Source organism: Malaya genurostris, chromosome 2 (genome assembly GCF_030247185.1).
Source record: "Malaya genurostris strain Urasoe2022 chromosome 2, Malgen_1.1, whole genome shotgun sequence".
In the NCBI taxonomy this organism is placed as follows: domain Eukaryota; kingdom Metazoa; phylum Arthropoda; class Insecta; order Diptera; family Culicidae; genus Malaya; species Malaya genurostris.
In genome coordinates this window covers 334,514,478-334,538,516 of record NC_080571.1, presented here as the reverse complement: position 1 = coordinate 334,538,516, position 24,039 = coordinate 334,514,478, and the positions used below count along the sequence as shown (strand labels likewise).

General features: G+C 38.4%; 1 protein-coding gene across 10 annotated transcripts in view; it reads right to left on the bottom strand.

Moving 5' to 3' along the window:
- Positions 1-24,039, bottom strand: part of LOC131431658 (stress-activated protein kinase JNK) — a 212,401-nt gene that overhangs the window by 117,278 nt on the left and 71,084 nt on the right. For all 10 annotated transcript variants that reach the window (XM_058597495.1, XM_058597491.1, XM_058597497.1 and 7 more), the window contains one exon: positions 3,766-3,809. The gene's annotated coding sequence lies outside the window, so the exon portion shown is untranslated. The remainder of the gene's footprint in view (positions 1-3,765; positions 3,810-24,039) is intronic.

Below are 24,039 nucleotides of genomic sequence, written 5' to 3'. Positions count from 1 at the left end.
CCCTTTCGGCGAAACGACTTTCGGTGAAATGACCTATTCGGCGAAATGACCCGCTCCCCTTCAAAATAACATACTTCGATTTTCAATAACATAACTGGAATCGGCTTGATTTGCCGTCTACTGATAATGACTACCAATTGAAGTGGTTTGAGGGCGATTTAGAATTTTTTTACGTTTTTTTTATTGTTTATTTATACCCGGTTTCAACCTAGTTGCAGTCGTTCACTAGTTTTACAATTTTTGTTTATGTAATGGTATAAAAATTTTCACTCACTTTACCCTGTAATTTCGGAACCGAAGGTCGGATCCAAATGAAATTCGGAAGTTTTGCATTGGAGCATAAGACCATTAATTTGAATCTAAGTTTGTAAAAGTCGGTCATGCCATCTCTGAGAAAAATTAGTAATTTGAAATTGTAATGTTTACACTAGTCACCCGGTAATTCCGACACCAGAGTTCTAATCCAGATGAATTTTTTATGGGACCATTAATATTACCTTTCAGTTGAATATGAATTTGTGAAAATCGCTTCAGTCATCTTCGAGAAAAAATAGTACTCATATTTATAAATTTTTGCACATTTTTCCCTGTAACTCCGGAACCGGAAGTCGGATCCGAACACAATTGAGAAAATTTGTAAGGGACCGTAAGACCTTTTATTTGAATTAAAGTTTGTGAAAATGGGTTTAACCACCTCTGAGATAGGTTGGTGCACTTATTTTTACAGTTTTTTTTTACATTTTACCCCATAATTCCGGAATCTGAATTTTACCCCATAAATCGGATCCAAAAAATATTCAAGAATTTTGTATGAGCCACAATACCTCTGATTTTAATCTAAGTTTGTGAGAATCGATCCTGCCATCTCCGAGAAAAGTTACTGCAAAAAAAAGTTACATACACTCATACACACACACACAAATTTTGCGTACTCGAGTCGAATGGTATATGATACTAGGCCCTCTGGGCCTCGTTTCGAAAGTCGGGTTTCACATTGATTGCATAACCTTCCTATATAAGAATTCCAAGAACACAACTTTTTTGTATTAAGCTATGGGCAGCCGACTGCCGAAGGTGGATTTTATTATTGGAAAACAGCAAATCTACTCTGAGCTGACTGTTTGGTAATTTATTCTAGGTCATTTTTTCGACAGACCTCGCCGTCTGTTCTTAGTGTACAGAATCATTCCATGGCTAGTGCTATAATCCTACAACACTACAAATACAAGTTGGGGCTCGAAGATACGACAACCGGCATGTCGAACCAGCGCCACTACGCGTTGAACCGCCAGCAGAGGTCTTTTTTATGCGATTCCTTTTAACGCGGCTTTCTTACGCGGATTTCCGATGTTGCGCGGTTTTTTACGCAGATTCCAGAAGTTACGCGGTTTTTCTTTACGCGATTTTTCGTTACGCAGTTTTCCCAACTAACGCGAAATTCTTGTTTTGTTTTGGAAATGCATGAAACCTCAAGATCTGGTGTTATTCCGAAATTTTTTTAAGTCAACTGTTTGACACTTAGAAAATGTTGGATTTAAAAAAAATTGTTCGTGTCCCAAAGTCGATTTTCACAAAACATTTTTTTTCAGATTACACCAGATCTGGACGTTTCATGCATTTCCAAGATATTTGGCATTAAAAATAAATTCTTCCATTTTTCAATTTTTTCCTACGCGGATTCCGGAAGTTTTTTATGCGGTACGTATCCTCCGCGTAAAAAGGGACCTCAATGTATTATGAAAATAGTTTCAAACAGATTTGCAACATGTGGTCGAAAGTTGTTGTGATGAAAAGTTACCTATTCGATTTTGGTCTCATAAAGTCGCCGAAAGTCGTTTCGCTTAATGTCATTTCGCGGAAAATCATTTCGCCGAAAGGGACATTTTGCTGATTTCGCACTTTCGAATACGTCACATTAAAGTCAATAAAAGGGACGTAATCATTATCACCTTTCTTTTGTCATTATTTTGAATCAAATCCAATTACGACAATTGAACGATTCGGCAAAATGGCACTCGGTGAAATGTTATTTGGCGAGAAAACACAAATGCTGTTTTCGTATTGGATTATCATAATAAAATCAATTTTGGTCTCAATTACGATGCAATAATATAGCATTTGATACATGCACATCGTCGTTCGATATCAATTGGTTTCAACTCGAGTGGTACCTGATTTCCGACCTTTCGGATGAACGTCAAATATCGTTTCAAATTTACTTGGGACCAAGACCAGGACAATGACGAGAGCTTGGGCGTTTGTGAAGCAAAGGAAGTATTTATTTGGAAGTGCATTGCAAATGTGTTGGAACAATCAATCAGTAAACAGTGTTGATTTTAAGCCTAATTTGTCGAAAGAGAAGGCCAAAACTACTCGAATTCCTCCGATAGAGCTACTTTAAATCTTGAACAGGTTCTCCTGAAGGTATAGGTTTGCGTCAGAAGATTCGGAGGGCAGGCATCAGGAGATTCTAAAGCCGCGATGCCACTTCCTTTCAGGCGCGAAGCAGCTTCATTGATTCGAGTCATTGTTCTATTGCTGTTATCAGAACATATTATCATATTGGCTGTCTCCATATGGCTTTGATTGTGAATTTCGAGCATTTTCAGTTCCTTTTGATTTTCCGTGAAAAACTTTAATCTACTGATTCCTGACTCTAAACAGCACTCACAATCAAAAGTTTGACAGTGTGCTGAACGAAATAGGCACTGTTTCCTAACCAGGCAAGTTTTATTCGAACCCACTCCCAGAAAGTTGCTCCATTGAAAAACGTTTTCGGTTTATTTTACGTTTCGCCTATGACTCATCAGTGCGTAGCAGTTTATGTTGAAATGCTAGCGCGACCTGACGGCTCAACATCAACCGCTAGACAATTATCGTATTGGGTCTATCGCGATTCTTATGATTCTTTGCCTTAGTTTAGACATTTTTCCTTAAGTTAAGGATGTGTTAAGCAGAGCATTCGAGCTTTTACAACTGTTTATGTTTTGACAAATTCATCTTTGGTTCGTTACGCGAAAAAGGCTTCATTATCCTCATCGGGTCTCGTTTCATGTGGAAAGTGTACGTTGATGATGCAGTAATTGAAGAAACGGCCTTTAATCTTCAACACACACACACCTCCTGTCGCTGATTGGTTCTCATCCAATCACGCGCTGACGTATCGTGCCCAACACTATGATGTCAATTCCTAATACATTAGATGTACCACCGATCTGGTAGGAGGTAGCCTCGATGTCCGCTGTTCCACACCTTCTGTCCGTCCAACAAAGTTCATACAGTGCTACGACATCGAATTTGCGGATTTGCAATTCATCGTGCAGTATTAGATCGCATTTACATAAGGGTGCCAACGAGAAAATAGTAGCGACAGCCACGCAATGGTTCTGTAGGCTATGAATCGGTTGCGAAGTCAGTTGAAACAGAAGGTCGAATTCCACAAATGAATGTAATACCAAGGCATTGGTTTTGTCCGTGCGGTAGATTGATTATAAGATCGATTTTGATACCCGTTTTTCCAATATCTCAAGGGTAACTCAACTGGAAGAGCATTTCTACACATTACAAAAGATTTGCAAGTTCGAGTTCAGACACCAATGAGAAAATTTCATCTATCATTTTGAATCTGTCTACGAGTTATTCTAATTGGAAGAAACGAAAATGATTTAACCGAGCCATTTGATCGCAATCGTAGTTGAGAATTCACCAGAACTAACACCGTTGAATGCATGGCAAGTTCGATCCCATAATAATTGAATCAATTACCTTTACGTGCAAGAAACGAGCTCCGTAGATTGAATGTTCCGGATCTGGAAATAAAACAGAGAATGGAAAATCACATTAGCAATGAGCAAACAGTCTTCACGGAACCGGAAACGCCATTCCCAATTTGTGTTTGTTTCGAAATGGAATTTCACTCTCCAGTGAATAAATCTGACAAGTTGACTGGCGTGTGTGTGTGTGTGTGTCAGATCGCTACCATTGTCACCTTCAATTAGCAGTAATTCGAATGAACGACAATCCGAAGGAAAACTTTTTTTCCATTCACCAATTTCTTGTTCTCACGAATCAATAAAACGGTGTTTTCTTCAACGTAACACAGCAGAGGGCCCCCGTGTCAGTGGTTCAAGGTCGGATGAAGTGGTGTCTTAGTAGCACGAAAAAACAGTTTAATAAGTTTGACCTTCCACAACGCCACGATGGTTTGGTTGACTCTAATGAAAGTAAGTTCGCTGTCGCATTATTGGAGGCGTGGAATCTTTTTTTTTCGGTGGAAACATACTAATTATGTGCTGCCTCCACGCAGCCAACGCGTGTTTTGCTGACAGTAGGTTGAACCGGGGTCACAGAGCCGCTACCTGACCGAAATGGTTGAGGTTTCCGTTGCATGAAATTGAATGTGCGGAGAGAAGCATGTCACAACACGTAGTTCGGTTTATTGCTGTAATTTGGGACCTTCGTGGTGAGCTTTTCAGTTTTGACGCGATTTCAACGAAAATTATCAGACTTAAAGGTCAAATTTGTTGATTTGACGTTCGTTTGGTTTTTTAATAAGCTCAGAGTTTCAGCTGTCATTTCTATTACAGTGATGGATAGTTCTAAAAGTTAGTTTTAAATCAACGGAAACCCTATTTTTTGTTCATACTTGTGCAGCAGCAAACCGAGCAAGAGAGGCTCTCGTGTCAAAAACATCTAATGGAAGCCGGTGTTGTTGGGAAGCACTATTTATATTCCAACTCGCCATACTTCCTTTCTAACGTGCGGGCACTGCCGATGTCGGGCTGCAGAGCTATCACGCAATCCTCCATCATTCGCATATATGTTTATTGAACTCCATAACGCAAAGGATGCCCCACAACTAGCAGCGATTGCATCCACCTGGTCGGGCAGACATACGAACGGTTGGGTGCTATTTTCACTATCGCCTAGACAGTGGGAAACAGAAGGGAGAAGAACGGGAAACGGGGTGTCTCTCGTGGTGAAACATGTGGCAGACATTACCATTACCGGTACGGTGTAAACTAAGGGGTAGTATAAATAACCAGGTACCACTCCCTTTTGCGAAACAGCATGGATCCGGTGGTGGAGGTGCACGGCAGGTAATTTAATTTTCATAATTATATAAAAACTTTTTGTCTGACTTTTGTCCGACAACGACAGGTTTACTGTACCGCAATAATCAACCACCCGGGCGCATTCCACAGGACACAGGGAATCTTGACACCGGGATGCAATAATAGATGTAATTCTGATCGTATGGAAATGACTACATTGTCGGTAAAATGCTACTGTCGTACAACGGTTTTAGTAATAAATTAGTATTCTTAGTAGCGAAACATCGATTGTTTAATTAATGGTGGTGTTATGATCTGTATGTAATCATGATAAGTAACTAGAAAATTTGGGATCCAAACGTGGACAGGTACAAATTAGAATAGAACAAAAAAGAATCTTTGAGTGTTTTTCGTATTGCTGTGTTGAGTAGTGAAAATTTGTTATATTTGCAAATGGTTCCACTAAACATGAAAAAACCATTTTTAAAGCTCTATTGCATTTTTTTGCACTTCTCATTTGTATGAAATTGTATCACCACTCGCAAACACTCGACTTTTTCAAGGTTCGCACCGCACGCGAATAGCTTTTGATTTCTGGAATTTTTTTCTGGCTACCTAGAGTTTCATTGATTCAAGGCTTCAGTGCCTTTCAAGGCTACCTGAATCACTAACAGTCTTTTTAAAGACTAACAATTAACCTTTCTCAAGGCTATACAAAGAGTGATAATCTAATATAATCAGTCTTTTTCAAGACTAAGAAATTATTCAGCCTTTTTAGAACTACCACACAATCAGTCTTTTTCAAGACCTAACCAAACCTGGAGTCTATTCAGAGATTAAGCCTAGTTAGTTTATATTAATTAAAAAATGCCTGCGTCAAACCGGAAAGGCAACAAGCCTAAGGTTAAAAATAATACAATACGGAAGAAAACCCAATCCGTTATTCCAAATTTTTCTAACAACATTGACGATCTTATAGAATCGGAAAGTAAAAATAAAAGACAACAGACGGACTTCCCTTCCGTTGATCCTATGCCGTCTAACAATATTTACGATATTCTTCCTGAATCTGATTGACATAGACATAGAAGAAAATTCTTTGAAAATTCCCAAAATGGACGCTTGTCGTTCTGGGAAGAAAAAACAATCTATGCCACCAGTGACGGTGATGATTTCCGACTTCAAGCATTCCGGATTGAGCTTTCTACTTTCCCTCCCGGAAGTAAAAGTCTCATTTCAAATCGGACGAAGAGAAGAATGTCCAATCTTGGTTGATGGATTGAAATATTACGAACATCTTATCCGATAACTTCATAAATTTTATTCATGTGATATAAAATCTGACAGACCTTCCAAGGCTGTCTTGAAAGGCTTATCAAATGATCGAAATTGTGATGAAATTAAAAATGAACTAAACGAATTGCTGGGTTTTGCCCATTCCCAAGTAATACTTATGAAAAAAATAGCGAATGGTACTTCTAAACCACGCTCTGGGATTTCCGTTGAACTTTACCTAATACACTTCAATCGAAGTGATATAAACAATTTGAAAACTTTAGAAAAAGTACGTTTCATTTTTCACATTAAAATTCATTGGGAACATTATAAACGGCATAATCGTATTGCAAACTTAACGCAATGTCGTCGTTGCCAAGGCTTCGGTCATGGAACCAAAAATTGTCATATGGATATACGGTGTTTGAATTGTGGTAATTCGCATTCGAAAGACGTTTGTCCAATGAACGAAACCACTGATAAATTTTCATGTTCAAATTGCGATGGAAATCATAAATCCAATTATTTGAAATGTCCTGTCAGGGAAAAAATTTTAAACGCTCGTTCGCTTCGACAACATGTCAAATCAACGACCTTAAATTTACAGAACATACCTGAAAATAAAAAAAAAACCGTTAGAAATGCCACGCCTAATTCTTCTAAGGCACTTATTTCTTCGAATTTAAAACAAAAAACAGGTACGCCTTCCAATTCGTCTTCTAACGGAAACAATTTATTGATAGATAAATCGGCCACGCCATTTTCTTCGTCTAATGACAGTTACACTAGCGTAACAGGTAGACATCTACCTATCATTCGCTTCCTTCAACGTCATTCGCTTCTTTAAACAAAGTCGATAACGCAAAATAAAATGATCTACCTATAAGATTAGTTTTTTTCAAATGATCATCCGAATGAATTCGACTTCATCACTTTTTGAAGCATTTCAAGTTGGAAAAAATATTATCATGAATTTGTAATTCAACAATCATGGTTAATAATTATTTAAACATCTTAAATTGGAATGCTCTATCTTTAAAATCGAGTGAAGATGAATTTTATATTGTTATCAAAGTTCATAAAATTCTAGCAAGATGAAACATTTCCTAAACTAAATGTCAAATTGAAAAGTAATCCACATTATATGGATCATCGATTGGGCAGGTTTACTGGAATAGGTGGTGGAGCTGCCATTTTCGTCCAACGGCAAAATAAACATCGAATTTACCTTCTTCCAATACTAAAGTTACTGAAAGCTTGGGAATCGAAATTGAAACCATTAATGGAATTTATTTCATCCCATTTCAATGCACCGGTGAACAATTAAATTTCTTTAAAGGCAATTTACAAAAACTCCCAAGATATCGATCAAAATTTTTCGTAATAGGAAACTGAAAAGCAATGCATGTTCAATGGAATTGTAGGCAAAATAACAGTAATGGAAAACTACTCCATAATCAACTCTCTGCTGGTTACTTTACAGTTCTTCATCTCAGTAATCCAACTTGTTTCTCTTCCGTGAAAAACCCGTCTACAATTAATCCAATTAGTTCTATATTCAACTATCATAGAGCTAATTGGTTGATATACAGATCTCACATGGAAAATCATGTGGATCATGTAAATTTTTAGAAAATTCTGCGAACAACGACACAGCAATAAATAATTTGAATCATTGCGTTATCGAAGCTAGGAATGACAATCTTCTGTCGTCGACGACAATATCAACGTTCTCGTGATCCTGCTATGAAAAACATAGATTTACAAAAAAAAAATAAACATAGATTTACTCTCTCGTGAAATAAAAATTTTGCTGAAGAAGTTGAACAAATTAAACCAATTCTAAACCTCTAGAAACATATTCATATTCTAAACCTTCTTAAGAAACCTCAGTAACTAATTCCTGTTCTCAAGGAAGGAAATCGAATACTTCCGACAAATGGCGAAAAAGCTCAAAAACTTGCTCAGCAGTTCGAGAGTGCCCACAATTTTAATTTGAACGTTGTGAGTCCTATTGAAAATGAAGTCTCACTGAAATATGTTCATATTTTAACTCAAGTGTTATTACAAGATGACATTACTGAGATGAATTTTGATGAATTAAGTCAATTATAAAGAAACTTAAAAACATGAAGGCTCCTGGTAATGATGGAATCTTTAATTTATTATTAAAAATCTTCCTGATGTTGCCTAAGACTCTTGGTTAAAATGTTCAACAAGCGTTTTTCATTAGCTTACTCCCCTAAGGGGTGGAAAAACGCTAAAGTAATTCTCATCCCTAAACCTGATAAAAAGCCAGCAGAAACATCAAGTTATCGACCAATTAGCTTACTTTCTTCTTTCAGCAAACTTTTTGAAAAAAAGATATCTTGTTGAGAATGATGTCTCATGTAAATGAGAATTCATTTATTACCAGAGCAGTTTGGAGCAGTTTCGTCATAAACATTCAACTACTCATAAACTTGTAACAGTAACGAACATGATAAAAACAAATAAATCTTCTGGTTTATCCACTGGAGTTGCTCTTCTAGACATAGAAAAAGCATTCGACAGTGTTTGGCACAAAAGTTTAATAGCAAAAATGTCTGATTTCCAGTTTCCTATTTATTTGATCAAAATGATTCAAAATTATTTAACTGATCGTACTCTTCAAGTTAGCTATCAGAATTGTAAATCTGAATTGATACCCGTACGAGCCGGTGTTCCGCAGGGTTCGAGTGTAGCTCCAAGCTTGTATAATATTTTCACTTCTTATCTTCCAAATCTACCCGTTGGTTATCAGAAATCGCTATTCTGTGACGACACAAGTCTGTTAGCCACAGGTAGAAATCTAAGAGTGATCTGCAGTCGCCTACAAAGAAGTTTAAATGTTTTCAGTGATTATCTGTCAAAATGGAAAATTAAACCAAATGCAGCAAAAACGCAATTAATTATCTTTCCTCATAAGCCAAGAGCTTCTTTTCTTAAACCAAACAATAATCACATTCTCAAATTGAATGGCTTGGAATTGACATGGTCTGATCAAGCTAAATACTTAGGTTTAACGTATGACAAAAAACTCACTTTCAAGGATCACATTGAAGGAATTCAGGCAAAATGTAATAAATATATTAAATATTTATATTCTCTTAAATACAGAAATTCTAAGCTTTGTTTAAAGAACAAATTATTAATTTTTAAACAAATTTTCCGAACAGCCATGCTTTATGCAGTCCCAATTTGGTCAAGTTGTTGTTTCACCAGGAAGAAAACGCTCCAAAGGATTCAGAATAAAATTCTGGAAATAATTTTGAAGCGTCCTCCCTGGTTTAGTACAAATGAGTTACACAGACTCACAAATATAGAACCATTAGATGTAATGTCACATAATATTATAAGCAAATTCCGACAAAAATCGATGCAATCTTCAATTGAATCGATTCGCTCTCTGTATTAGTTAGTAAGTTAGTATATAAGTTCCTTTTCCCCATTACACAATACAGGCAGGTTTACAATCTTTTCTACATAAAAATCACAGAATTGCGGAAGCAAATGATGTCTTCATGGTAATAATTAAATCATGTAAATAATAGGGCTGGAAAGTCACCACTTGTAGCTGAACACCCAATTTAAATCTTATTAATTTAATTTTAACTCATATTTCAGTAAGTATTACATTAAAAAGATGTTCAAACAACAGAATATTCAAGAATATCGCAACCAATGGAATCAATAATCAATTTTTAGTTTGGTTCTTGCATCACAGGAAAACGATATTTCTATGTGCTTTGCGACATTTCGATGACACCATTGTAGCTTCAAAGGCAGGGGCTGCAACGCCAATGAAGAAGATTGGAGAATCGTTGCCCATGGGAATTCATCTTGCTACAATGGTTGCTATTATTTACTGGGGCAACAAACCCTGGCATTCGTAACGTCGTGAAAGGATAGCGCATATTTTATGTTAATGTATATGCAAGCTTCTGTATACATAATCCTATACTTTAGTTTCTGATTTTTCCTATGAATATGGATTCGAATCACTTTCATTCGAACAAAGTCACAAAACAGAACCATAACCGGAACATCGCCGTATCCTTGGAAAGATGCACGAAGTCGTGAAACTTTTTCGTAAATCACCAGGGAAGGAAAATTGCACATCAAAGAGAAATTTGGAAAAGTATTTAACTCGATTTGGGACGGTGGTGGAATAGATTGTTGGCTGCGCTGAATATGATTCACAGTTTCAAAATGGGGTGTAGACGGCGCTGATCGATGTGAAATGTATTCGGTGGGCATTGGCGTGAAAACGTGGGAAAAACCCTCCCCTCTGGTTCCAGGGATACAACATAAAAAAAGAAATTGAAAACTGCTGTTAGAATGTATTTTCATGTGAGCTTGTGTCGAAAAAAAAGAACGTCATGCATCATCAAATTCACCATAAATTGATCCACAAACCCAGAGCCGCATTTTAGTTTTACTTTGAGTTATAAAATTAGTCGGAAATAGAACTCGAACTATGTTGCTTCGACGAATTGAATTATTATCAATCAGGTTACACACGAATTTCATCATCCCACATTCATTTCGATAAATTGTTCTAAAAGGTGATTTTTTTGAGGTTAGGATTTTCATGCATTAGTATTTGCTCAGATTTTTTGAGGTTATGATTTTCATGCATTATTATTTGCTCAGTATGCTCTGACATTTCATCATGAAGCCGAACGATCTGCCACAACGTCGAATTTTCAGTGAATGGGCCCTAGAAAAGTTGGCAGAAAATCCGCTTTTTTATCGACAAATTTTGTTCAGCGATGAGGCTCATTTCTGGTTGAATGGCTACGTAAATAAGCAAAATTGCCGCATTTGGAGTGAAGAGCAACCAGAAGCCGTTCAAGAACTGCCCATGCATCCCGAAAAATGCACTGTTTGGTGTGGTTTGTACGCTGGTGGAATCATTGGACCGTATTTTTTCAAAGATGCTGTTGGACGCAACGTTACAGTGAATGGCGATCGCTATCGTTCGATGCTAACAAACTTTTTGTTGCCAAAAATGGAAGAACTGAACTTGGTTGACATGTGGTTTCAACAAGATGGCGCTACATGCCACACAGCTCGCGATTCTATGGCCATTTTGAGGGAAAACTTCGGAGAACAATTCATCTCAAGAAATGGACCGGTAAGTTGGCCACCAAGATCATGCGATTTGACGCCTTTAGACTATTTTTTGTGGGGCTACGTCAAGTCTAAAGTCTACAGAAATAAGCCAGTAACTATTCCAGCTTTGGAAGACAACATTTCCGAAGAAATTCGGGCTATTCCGGCCGAAATGCTCGAAAAAGTTGCCCAAAATTGGACTTTCCGAATGGACCACCTAAGACGCAGCCGCGGTCAACATTTAAATGAAATTATCTTCAAAAAGTAAATGTCATGTACCAATCTAACGTTTAAAATAAAGAACCGATGAGATTTTGCAAATTTTATGCGTTTTATTGTTTAAAAAAGTTCTCAAGCTCTTAAAAAATCACCCGTTATATTTGGAGCTGTAAAATTTTTTAGTATCAATTGCGTAGATACGAGCTAGAGCGAGGGTTTTACCGAATGACATTATCTATCGAATGGAAACTAACATAGAGGATATTCTACTGAAGCGAAATAGTTTTCCTGGAGACGAGATCGTTTTTAGCACTGGCATTGGTTTGCAATGGAATGTTAAAATTTTCCTTCGCCTTAAATTTTCGGCACCCACTTGACACGAATAATTCGCTTTTGTAAATTGCCTCTTTTAGCGAAAGAACAGTTTAGAAGAAAAAAAACCAATACGATTTCACAATAAAATAGCCTCTCAGTTCACCAGTATACAACTACAAACTACATATATTATCGTGACCGAGTTCCCCATTGAGATCTGAAAGAAAATTGAAAAAAGCTGACGAAAGAAGCAGCAGAAATGAAAATTTGTGAAAAAATACTCGGAAATATTCTTACGATTCAACCCTCCCATCTCTAATTTCGTCGAGCGAACGTGCTCAAAAAAGTCCATATGCAAAATTTGAACTAAATCGGATATAAGTAAATGAAAATTTCGATCATGAAAAAAAAACGATTCTCTGAAAGTAACCGACATTCCGAAATCTCTATAGAGGATACGTTGGATGGTTTCGTTGAAGGGGGTACTTCACTGTTATTGGTGACTGTCACAGGTGTACTGGGGTTGCTTGGGGTTGGTGTGAAGGAAGCACCGTTGTCGGTTGGTGTGGTTGTCTCTTTGTCCAGTTTATCACATGGCTTACCGTAGTGAACAGCTTTTTGGCAATATTGACATGTTGCCATCTGATAGTCATAGGTAACAAGTGATTTGCACGGAAGTATCTTGACCGAAAGTCACATAAGAAGGTGCTTGAGGGTAGATCATGCACACACACTTCTATAGCACTACCTTCCATATGTACTGGAATATTGTACTTGATATTTTCATGCTCCACATAGTGCACATTATTATTGTCTTTAGCGAATTGAATTGCATCCAACTCTTTATAGAACTGGATATGAACAACATTATTGGTCTTATTGCATTGAAGTAAATGCACACGTTTAATGTCAAGATGCATTTGCTCCTTAAGCAAACCTTCAAGTTCTCGTATCGAAGGTCGTGTTCTGCACTGTCTGAAGTCAACAATAATTGTATTCTTTAGTACCGGCGGTAGCTTTTGTTCGTTTGGTTCACTCATTTCGAGGTCGTTCTATTATTCACTACACAATACTGTACTTGGTTTCGTCTGTCCCGAACGTAAGCGGTTTTGGTTTATCGACTGACTTGGATGAGATGTGAAACCGAACTGATCACAAGACCTTTCATTTGAATCTAAGTTTGTGAAAATCGGTTCAGCCAGTTAAAGTTAGTGCAAAAAAACGTTACATACACACATACGCACACACACACAAACACACACAAACAAACACACACACACACATTTTGCGTACTCGACGAACTGAGTCGAATGGTATATGACCACCGGCCTTCCGGGCCAGCAAAACATTCAACATTACCGTAACTAATTAGCAACTTATATGCAACAAAATTATCCACTGGGTTCCGTCGCTAGCGACAACTTTCTCCCATCTTTCCGGCAATTTTCGGATCCCGGCTTGAAAAAAGGAGTCCTCTTTTGACGCTATCCATGAAGCAATCCATTTTTCCAACTCTTCGAAGGATTGAAAATATTGATCTGCAAGGCCGTGTGCCCCCGAACGGAATAGGTGGAAGTCAGAAGGGGCGACATCTAAGGAATACGGCGGATGGGGTGAGACTTCCCATTTAAGCGTTTCCAGGTACTTTTTGACCATTTTTGCCACGTGAGGCCGAGCATTGTCGTGTTGGAGGATGGCTTTGTCATGCCGGTCTTGATATTGTGGACGCTTTTCTTTCAGCGCGCGACTAAGGCGCATCAGTTGCGTTCGGTAGCGATCTCCTGTGACGGTTTCACCCGGTTTTAAGAGCTCGTAGTAAATCACACCGAGCTGATCCCACCAAATACAAATCATAACCTTGACGCCGTGAATATTCGGTTTTGCCTTCGACGAAGTAGCATGCCCGGGCTTTCCCCATGATTTTCTGCGTTTCGTTTTCATGATTATCGTATCGAACCCACTTTTTATCACCGGCTACGATTCGATGTAAAAACCCCTTACGATTTTGTCTTTGAAGCAGTTGTTCACATACAAATAGACGGCGCTCGATGTCCCTCGGTTTCAACTCGTACGGCACCCAGTTTCCTTCTTTCTGAATAATGCCCAGGGCCTTGAGACGTTTTGAAATGGCTTGCTGACTCATCTCCCAACGATTCGGCAAGCTCTTCTTGGGTTTGGCACGAATCTTCATCAAGCAATGCTTCTAGTTGTTCATCTTTGAAGGTTTTTTCTCTTCCACCACCATGTTTGTCTTTGACATCGAAATCACCATTTTTAAAACGTTGAAACCACTCCCGACATGTTCTTTTACTCAGAGCAGCATCACCGTAAGTTTCTGAGAATATTCGATGCGCTTTAGCTGAATTTTTTTTCGAATTGTAACAGAAAAGTAAAACTTGGGCACATAAACAGACATTTTCGACCGTGAATAATACGAAAACAAGAACAACTGTCACTGAAACGGCGATGACAATTCGTTAGGCACTGTACACACTCACTTTAAAGGAATTATCATCTATGTATTTTGACCAGCCTCAGCCGGTACAGCCACTTATCGGAAAACGGCGGAAGCAAAGTTGTACACCTGATACCGTAATTAATTAGTAACCAATTATTCACCTATTTGCGTTATCATCGGCGAGAGGTACCTTGATAAGTTCATTAATAAACCGTTTATGAGATATAGCTTATTCAAAATGCACAGGAATTTTCACAAAGGTCCTAATCAAAAGTAAGGCTAAAGATAAAATGACAAACTGATGATGCAGACTACCCATTTTAGGCATGAAAAATTTGAGCCACATCAAAACATACGAAAATGAAATTGAAGAAAGAAATCGTGATTTTCGGTGTAACCACTTTCAATACTAATTTTTAAAAAGGGCGAATGTATTCTATGGATTCATTTTCTTTGAATCGTTATAACTCGCTAACTCTCAAATGTATTGAAACAAAAGTTATTGGAAATCGATAGAGCACTCTGGTATTATACACTGAAAAAAAAACAGTTAAATGCTTTTTGCAAGAAGTTGACCTTTCAATATTTTTGTGTTAAAGCTTATATTAAAATCATCACTTGATGTAAATTCGATTAGTGTCTTTTCCAGAACATAGAAGTTACAGCTAAAATATTTTACAGGGATTTGAAAATTTTTAAGTTTTTGACGAACAATAATCATTTCAATACAAGAATTAGTGTTCACAGATCAAAAACAATAAACTTGTTTTTGATGACCAATTCTATTTAATTAACGTGTCTGGTTGGGAAACAGTACCCCAAAATTCATTCTGGGAACACTGTTCAATTAAGTTTGTTGTGTTTTTAAAAGTCCGTTAATTTTACAATTTAAACTATTTTCCGCATCATTATATAGTTCATTTTTCAACTGGTGATTGACTATATGCAGTTTGAATCTGTGTGAGGCCATCAATTGCATATTGGCTAGTGATTTACGTTTATTCGTGCTGTGCTTAGTGCTATTTGTACAGCTGCTGTCGCTTTGTGGTTTAAACAATAAGCTATCGTCTTGATCGAGTTCTTCCCATACTTAGTCATCTGCTTGGTGTATAGCCTAATGAAAGGCGCTTCCCTGGATGAACATGGAGAAAAATTGTGCTAAATGCAGTCAAGTCATTACCGGTATTGATTCAGTAGTTTGCCGTGGATACTGTGGATGCTCGGGAGTCTCACGCGCTCTTTTGGGGTATTTTACATCGCATCAAAATAAATTTTCTGGATATGTGATGCTTGCGCTAATTTGTTCGAGAACTCGCATCTCCGCTCTATCACGAAAGCTGCAGATGAGAAGTCGCCATTGGTATCACTCACGGAGGCAATAAACGGCTTACAGAGTGAGATAAAAGCGTTATCTAAACCGACTCCACGGACACCCAATCCATTCAATCGGCCCTGGACATCCGTGGACAATCGTCGTCCGGCTAAAAGACCTCGTGGACTTGATATCGAACAAAAAGCTTCCGAGTGACAATCGGGATCTAAACTTTTAGGCGATAACGTCGTTCATGTTCCAGTGTGCGAACAATCGACTGATATATATGATCAATATCGACATCGACGCTGTACTAACGGCAATCGTAAAACTTAAACCTTCACACTCTGGCTGGACCCGACGGTATCCCGGCAGTTGTCTTGAAGAGATGTTCAAGTGCAATAGTAACTCCCTTATGCCAACTGTTTCAACTATCACTCACGACCGGATTCTTTCCCGTTATGTGGAAATCTTCCTACATGTTTCCAGTTCACAAAAAAGGAGACAAAAAGAACATTGACAATTATCGTGGAATTACTGCCCTAAATCTATCTAAAATGTTCGAATTAGTAGTTCTAAAGCTAATTTTCGACCACTGTAAACAATACATCGCGGAAACTCAACACGGATTCATACCGAAACGCTCCACTGCTACTAATCTCTTATCTTTTACGACGTACATAATGGATGCTATGTCTAATGGCTTCCAAACGGATACTATTTACACGGATCTCTCCGCAGCTTTTGATAAAATCAATCACGCTATTACGATCGCCAAACTGGATAGGCTGGGTTTCGGTTCCAGTATTCTTCGATGGATGCAATCGTATCTCTGCAATCGACGGCTGGCGGTTAAAATCAATGACAGTCTATCGCAGGAGCTCTTTGCTTTTTCCGGAATACCTCAAGGAAGCTATCTCGGTCCACTGATTTTCCTCCTTTATTTCAACGATGTAAATTACTCACTGGAAGGCCCACGACTATCTTTTGCGGATGACTTAAAGTTATACCAAATAATCAAGAGTGCAGAGGATGCTTCATACCTTCAGCGTCAACTGACCATTTTTTCAAGGTGGTGCGAGATCAACCGAATGACTTTAAACATTGGCAAATGTTCTATTATCACATTCACTCGTAAGAAAGACCTTTTGCGGTTTGATTATTGTCTCCATGATGCAGCGATTGAATAAGTCACTTGGATCTTGGAGTTTATCTACACGAACAAATGAATTACAAGCAGCATATTGGTTACATCAGGAATCAGGAATCAGAACAAATTGGCTCAAATGGCACGTTCCCCTTGATATTTGGAGATTTGTGCCTTGCCATCAATTTGTTTTTAGCATCATTTTCCCGATATATAAGAGGGAAGGATTGAAAGGAAATGGTAAGGGTTGGACTAGGAGGATGGGAAAAATTGACGACACAAAAACACATAAAAGCAGAAGTAAATTCTGCACCCCTAAGGGATGCTGAACAATCTGCTGAGGATCACATTTAGTGGAAGCAGAAGGAAATTCTGAACCTCTACGAGGTCCCGAACAGTCTGCTGTTAATAAAACCTCCAACCCCCGAGAGAATTTAGAGATCTTACAAAAGCGACACCATTCTCGGAAGAATGCAGAACGACTCGCAGTATGTACGAGCAGAAGTAAATTCGGTACCCCCCAAAGGATGCCAAACAATCTGCTAAACCCTATTTAAGGTGAATACAGAAGGGATTCATTCACTCCAGGAAGAACGATGAACCCTTCTGACTATAGCTCCTTATCACATTGGGTGAGAAACGAGAGAATATCCTTCAATTTTAGCTCCGCATACACAGACTCAACCATGTATGGAGAACCAAAAACCCGGATACGTAGCTGCGTCAATGCGGGACAGTTACATATCAGATGATATGAAGTACCATAATCGCATTCACACAAATCACACGAATAATACTCAGCACGTTGAATAGTAGCCATGTGATAATTGAGTTTGCATTGTCCAGTCAGAGCTCTGACCAGAATACTGCAATGATACTTGGAAAAATGCAGTAGACACTTTGACATTTTCAGATTTAAATCTGGTAGAAATGCTTTTGTCTGAGCGCAAGTTTGCAAGCTGCGCCAGTAAGACGGTATGCACAAGATAATGCTTCTTGTTTTAGGAACACATGTAGTGGTTTAATACACAGTAGCGCCTCTAGAGCAGCATTAGGAGTTGTCGTGAATGCTCCTGTCATCGCCATTAGGACCATCCTTTGGAGATGATTTAGCTTCTACTGAACTGTCGCGACTTCTCCTTTCTGCCACCATACAAGACAACCATATGCTAAAATTGGTCTAACGATAGTTGTGTAGATCCAATGAATATATCTGGGTTTGAGTCCCCATGATTTTCTAAAAGCTCGTCTGCATTGGCCGAAAGCCATGCAAGCTCCTTCAATCCTGAAGTCAATGTGAGCAGACCAATTCAGTTTTGAGTCAAGAATAACCCCGACGTATTTAACTTGATCGACCACAGTGACCCCTGAACCAAAGAACTGCAACGGACGAGCTCCTGTAATTATCCTACGATGAGTGAAAAGCACCATTGATGTTTTGCCCGGATTTACAGATAATCCAAACCTGACAACACCATTGTTCAACAGATCGCAGGGCTTGCTGCATTAAATCAAAGAGAGTGTTAATGCTTATACCGGTCATCAATATATGATAATCGTCGGCAAAACCATAAGTCGGAAATCCAAGGTTATTAAGTTTCCTTAACAAACTATCAGCGACTAGGTTCCATAAAAGTGGGGATAGTACACCACCTTGAGGAAAAATCCAAGATATTCCGTTTACGACTGCAATGTTTAACCTCCTGCAGCCATTCAGCCATCGGTACGGAAATACACCTTGACTTAGGAGTTCCTATTTTTGTGGCCTTTTACGACATGGAACAGGAAACCAGTGGATCAATTCTTGGTAAAAAATAATTCCGCCGGAAGCCACACGGCTTACCTGTTTGGTGGACTTATACCATCGGTACAGGTGTACCGTAGCGTTATTCTTAGCCAGTTGGGAAACCGCTACCGACACTACACGGCTATCTAGGCTGCTCAGAGAGGGAAAGTTGACATTGATGGTCAACTTCCATGGATGGCCGAGCAGCCAAATGACATAGTTACATAGTTACGAAGGCTTCTCGTTGTTTGGGATTTGTTATGAGAATTGCTAAGCGCTTCACAGAATACTGCTAGGTGATATGGAACCCTCACTATGTTAACGGTGTTCTCAGAATTGAGTCAATCCAACGACGTTTCGTTCGTTTCGCTCTTTGCAAATTGCCCTGGGCCAACCCTCATCAGCTGCCGAGCTACGAAAGCCGTGGGATGTTTATCGGACTCGATACTTTGCAAGTGCGTCGTGACCTGTTCCGTGCAATGCTGATTGCCGATGTCTTGACGAACAATATCGATTGCCCAGCACTTCTTAGTCAAATCAACATCAATGTTCGTTCCAGAGCTCTCCGCAACAACAACCTCCTCAGATTGCCTCTACGTCGTACTAACTACGGAATCAACGGTGCCGTTATTGGATTGCAACGAACCTTCAACGGTGTTTTTTCGGGATTCGATTTTCATTTTTCCCGCAGCCGAATAAGAGAAATTTTTTTAAATATTCTTAGAAACAATCATTAGGACTTAAATTTGTTTGTCGATTGAATAAATAAATAAATTTTGTTCAATTCATAGATTTTGAGTTTGATACATTCGCTCTATTCCAAAAACTGTTTTAGATCCGTACAGAACAAATGTTTTGTCATACTCAAAACGTGTAAGGGCACTCGGATGACTTGCTAACCACTTCTGAAATTCTTCCTATAGTCAAAGACAATAAATCATTAAACAAAAAACGAAAACGAAAGCGTAGCATAAAATATTGTCGAATAGTTTGACTTGTCAAACTTTTTATACTGAAAACAAAAAAAAAAACGAATCGTTCTTTTCGAGAAAATATTAGCTTATTACGAACGCCAGTTTCCTTCGAGTTTCTTTTCGTTTTCACGATAAACTTTCCGCAACCCATAAATTTCCTTTTTCAAAAGGGTGTGTGAGCTAACAAAACAAGTACAAAAAAAAATACGAACGACACCACTTAGAGCTCGAAAAACATCTATTCCGAGTACGGACGAGACAAAACACTGCGACACTCACAAAAACTACTGTGGTGCTCCATTTATTTCAACACTGACTCAAGCACTCTAGTATGAGCCGGTTTTACCGTTTTTAGCGGATTCGCTGGGTGTTTATCTGCTGATTTACTGAACGATCGGGCTTTCTGATGTATTTGTTTTGTTGTGCAATGTAAATTAGAATTCATGAGAATGTAAATTAATTGCAATTTAAATTCACATATTTTTTCGATTACAAAACCCTTCTAAATCATCGTCTCAGGAGAAACAAGAAAAATAGGTTGAATAATGCTTCCAGCACCATAGACACAGAAAGGTGTAATTCGAGAAGATTTCCCTTGCCATTTAAGTTCGTTGGTGTCGAACAAGACAGTGCAAAACTCACTGACAAATTCGCCAAATTTACCGTTGGTCTCGCAAGACAGCCGCACGCTACATTTTACGATAGAAAAAGAAAAGTAAATACCCGCCACCCGCGTTACCCTCTTTCACAAGTCTGTTTGCGGGAATCCGTGTACAGAAGAAGAATCGCGCATCGTTATTTTCTGCATATTTAAACAATTTGGAATTACTTTACGATACGGCATGCACCGTGTTGTGTTTGTTACTCTTCCTCTTGTTTGCACGCAAAACGGTTTCATTCCTGCTTTGGACGGTTGCAAAGAAGGAAAAGTTTTACCCTTCGGGGCTTGTGACGTCCCCCAAAAAGGTGGCACAAGCCGAACGAGAACGGATTCTTCGAATCATTCATGGTTAGCAAACTTTTTGGTTTTCATGTCGGGAAAAAGAAAATACGGATGAAGTTTTCGGCAAACCGGAGCCATAATGCGGTGCGGAATTTTCCGAGTTTATGCTAATAATTATAAGATAAATGTATGTACGATCGTAGAGTACCGGCAGAAATTTTCTGATCTATGCCAAAGCTTTTCAGGTCTAACTTTAACAGTTAAACTTCATTTAATTACTACAAGTGTCGTGTGACACTGACGGCAGCGACCGCAATCTGTGTCATGTCATGGCACATGTTTCGACGAAAAACCAATTAACTCATTCGCATACTTTTCACCGTCAGCTTCCCTCCTCTAGAAACGCAATCGTTTCCTCGGTCACGGAATAGCCTAATTCCAAACCGAACCAACCAATCAAGTCGACAAGCGCTCCTGGGGCCGGAAGCGAAAAAAACCTTCCCATTTCCGAGTTTCCTTCGCGCACAGGTCACGAAAAAAAAATCGAATGCACGTTTTTGCAATTCGTGGGGTTCCGGAACCCTTGGGTAACAATTAAAATTTGATTTTGTTCGCTGATTAAACACAGCATTTCCGACCGTGCTGTTTAGTGAGCCAATTATCACAGTAGTGGAACGAAGATGACGACGGCGAATGAGATAGGATATTCAGTTGTGCCAGGGAAACGTTGGCAACAGGAGTACGAAGGGAGAGGGTGTGCATTTAGGAAGCAATAAATAGTCGTGTAGATTTCGCGCCCTGCTGTAAACGGCGAAGTTTTCCAGCGGTTAATACTGCCAAATTGAGTAAGCGAACTACTACACGGAACGAAACGGTTTCTGTGATACTTCGTCATACACAACAACAACAACAACGAGCGCCACTACCACCACCACCACCACCACCACCATCATCAGCAGGTGAAACTGCATGAGGCGACACAGCGTCTATCGTGGTTCGGTCGACTTCGGTCAACAGGAGCAGAAGAGCTTAGTTGATGAGTTTTTCTGGTTCAACAGTGAGTGGAATGAGCTTGTTTAACTCGATCTCGGATAATAATCTAATTTCGAGTGTGATTAAATGTTTACGACTTTATTAGAGGAGACGAATTGAAAATGAAAATTAACATCGCCGGTGGCGGTGGCAGCAAAACTGAGCCCATCTGCCCATCAGTGACTTGGACAGTTTGGGACAGAGATAAGCAAAATTTTCGCTGATTAATAGCTGGTATGATCTCGTTCCACATTTTAGATTGAATAATTTATGGTAATCACTCCATTTAACTTTAAAGCTGCTCTAAACGCGATAGACAAAATTAGTAGAATTTTTGTTCTGAACGGTAATAAAATTAAATTACATTACGCTCTAAGTTAGTGCCGATGAGAAATTTCATAATTTTAGAACATGGTGTTTTTGGCGTTAAAAATGCCTTACTCTTGGCTACACGGGGCCGGGTATCAATTAAAAGTTTCAAAAATAGCCGCGCAACCTTTTTTCATCATAATTTTGAACGTTAATAACTCAGTCATTTGTTGATGGATTGATATAATTTAACAACCAATCGATTCGGAAACTTTTAACTTAAACATATATGGCAACGTCGTTTCAGTATTTCAATAGCATACTATTGAAAAAATGGTTAGAATCGACCTATGTTCTCATCCACCAATCCCAGCTGACCAAGTTGACGTCATTTTCTTGTTCGGCATAGGAAGCTTTGCGTAATGCATAAACACCGCATCATTCTGCGTAGTTCGAAGAGGAATCTATAAATATATGCTGCGAATCATTTCTTAATTTCAGTTGATGCTTGACTGTGAATGAAACAAGTAGCTCTTCCAGTGAGGTGATGACTAGATTGTATATGCATTCGCTCGTTGGATTATCGACGCTTTTTAACGAAGGATCATTAAAATTACACTATTACTGAGTTTATTGGTTGACGGTTATTAAAATTTTTCACATTCACATTTTTCGATCAAAATATTTAAAATCTTCTCTAATCTCTGTTTATAAAACGATTAAGTTTGTACGTTATCTGTCTTTAAAATTATTATAATATAAAATCGTTTCATTTGTCATGATTTATATCTTGAGGTTGTTCATACCCAAAATTGATCTTTTAAGTAACTTTAATCATAATTGAATTTTATTTAAAGAATATTTTCCTAAAATTTTCAAATGTAAAAATTTGTTGAAGGCATCAAAATAGAGTAGAATCAATTGTTCTGAAAGAATCAAATTGTCATTTTGATCATTCGCCAAAAATGTAAACACTAAAATTAAAGTAATTTGTGACTTTTAGTGCATCCATCATCATCTTTATTTTTGTATTTATTATGGATACCTTAGAATTATTTCATTTTTTAATGTAATCGTGATCGGTCGTGTCTTGCATGCAACCCTTTAATTTTTTTTCGGCTACTAGCGGTCGTCAAAAGGTGAGATAACTAAGTGTTCACCAGTTCCTATCTCATGCCTCCCCGTGTGTCTATGGTGACATTTGGTCAAAAGAACGGCGTCGACTGGCTGCTGCGTTAGTAGCAGAATGAGAGGGTGCGAATTGGGTTGTAGATAATAATTCATTTGAATCGCGAAAATTATTGAAAATCCTTCAAATAGGTCAAGTATTTTGCCTTGATGTCCTATTGCTGAAGTGTATCTAAACCCTTAATGTGACTTTAAATTGTCTACTTGTTTTCAAGAAAACCGTTTGAAGCATTCCTTGCAATTCATAAATTAGCATTTTGCATATCATCCTTATATAATTTGCCGCATAAAGCAAAATGAACGTAAGGAGTGTATCGAAAATAAGCTATCCACATACATTTGTGTTGTACGCATGTATTTGTGATGGTTTTTTTATGCTCAGATCACAGCATGCTGTGCGTTTGGCTGTCAGCTTTCGTTTGTTTACTTGTTTGTGCGGTTGAAATTCTGCGTTTTCAAAATGTCGCGTATTGAAAAGGTAGTGCGCGAAATGATTCGCGCAAGACTTAATTTATCTATTTTCACGAACAAACAAATCTCTACTGTTTAAATTTGCAACTGAATCATAACTGAGAAATAATGACTGCGATATTGTCAATGTACATAGAGAGGTCAGTATGAACAACAATATTTGTTTCTTCATTCCAAATAGTGATTATAGCAACGAAAGGCTATTTTTATTCTAGCTGGTTGATTACACTGCACTATTTAGAATAAACCCAAAGCAAAGTCTTGGTATTACATCCCTGTAGTTTAATTTGACCTTCTGTTTCGACAGACTACTTCGCAGCCGATTCAGAGTGTACAGAACCATTGCGTGGCTGGTGCTACGATTAAACTGACACTACGAATCCTTCCAGGTCGGGGCTCGAACATACGACAACTGGTTTG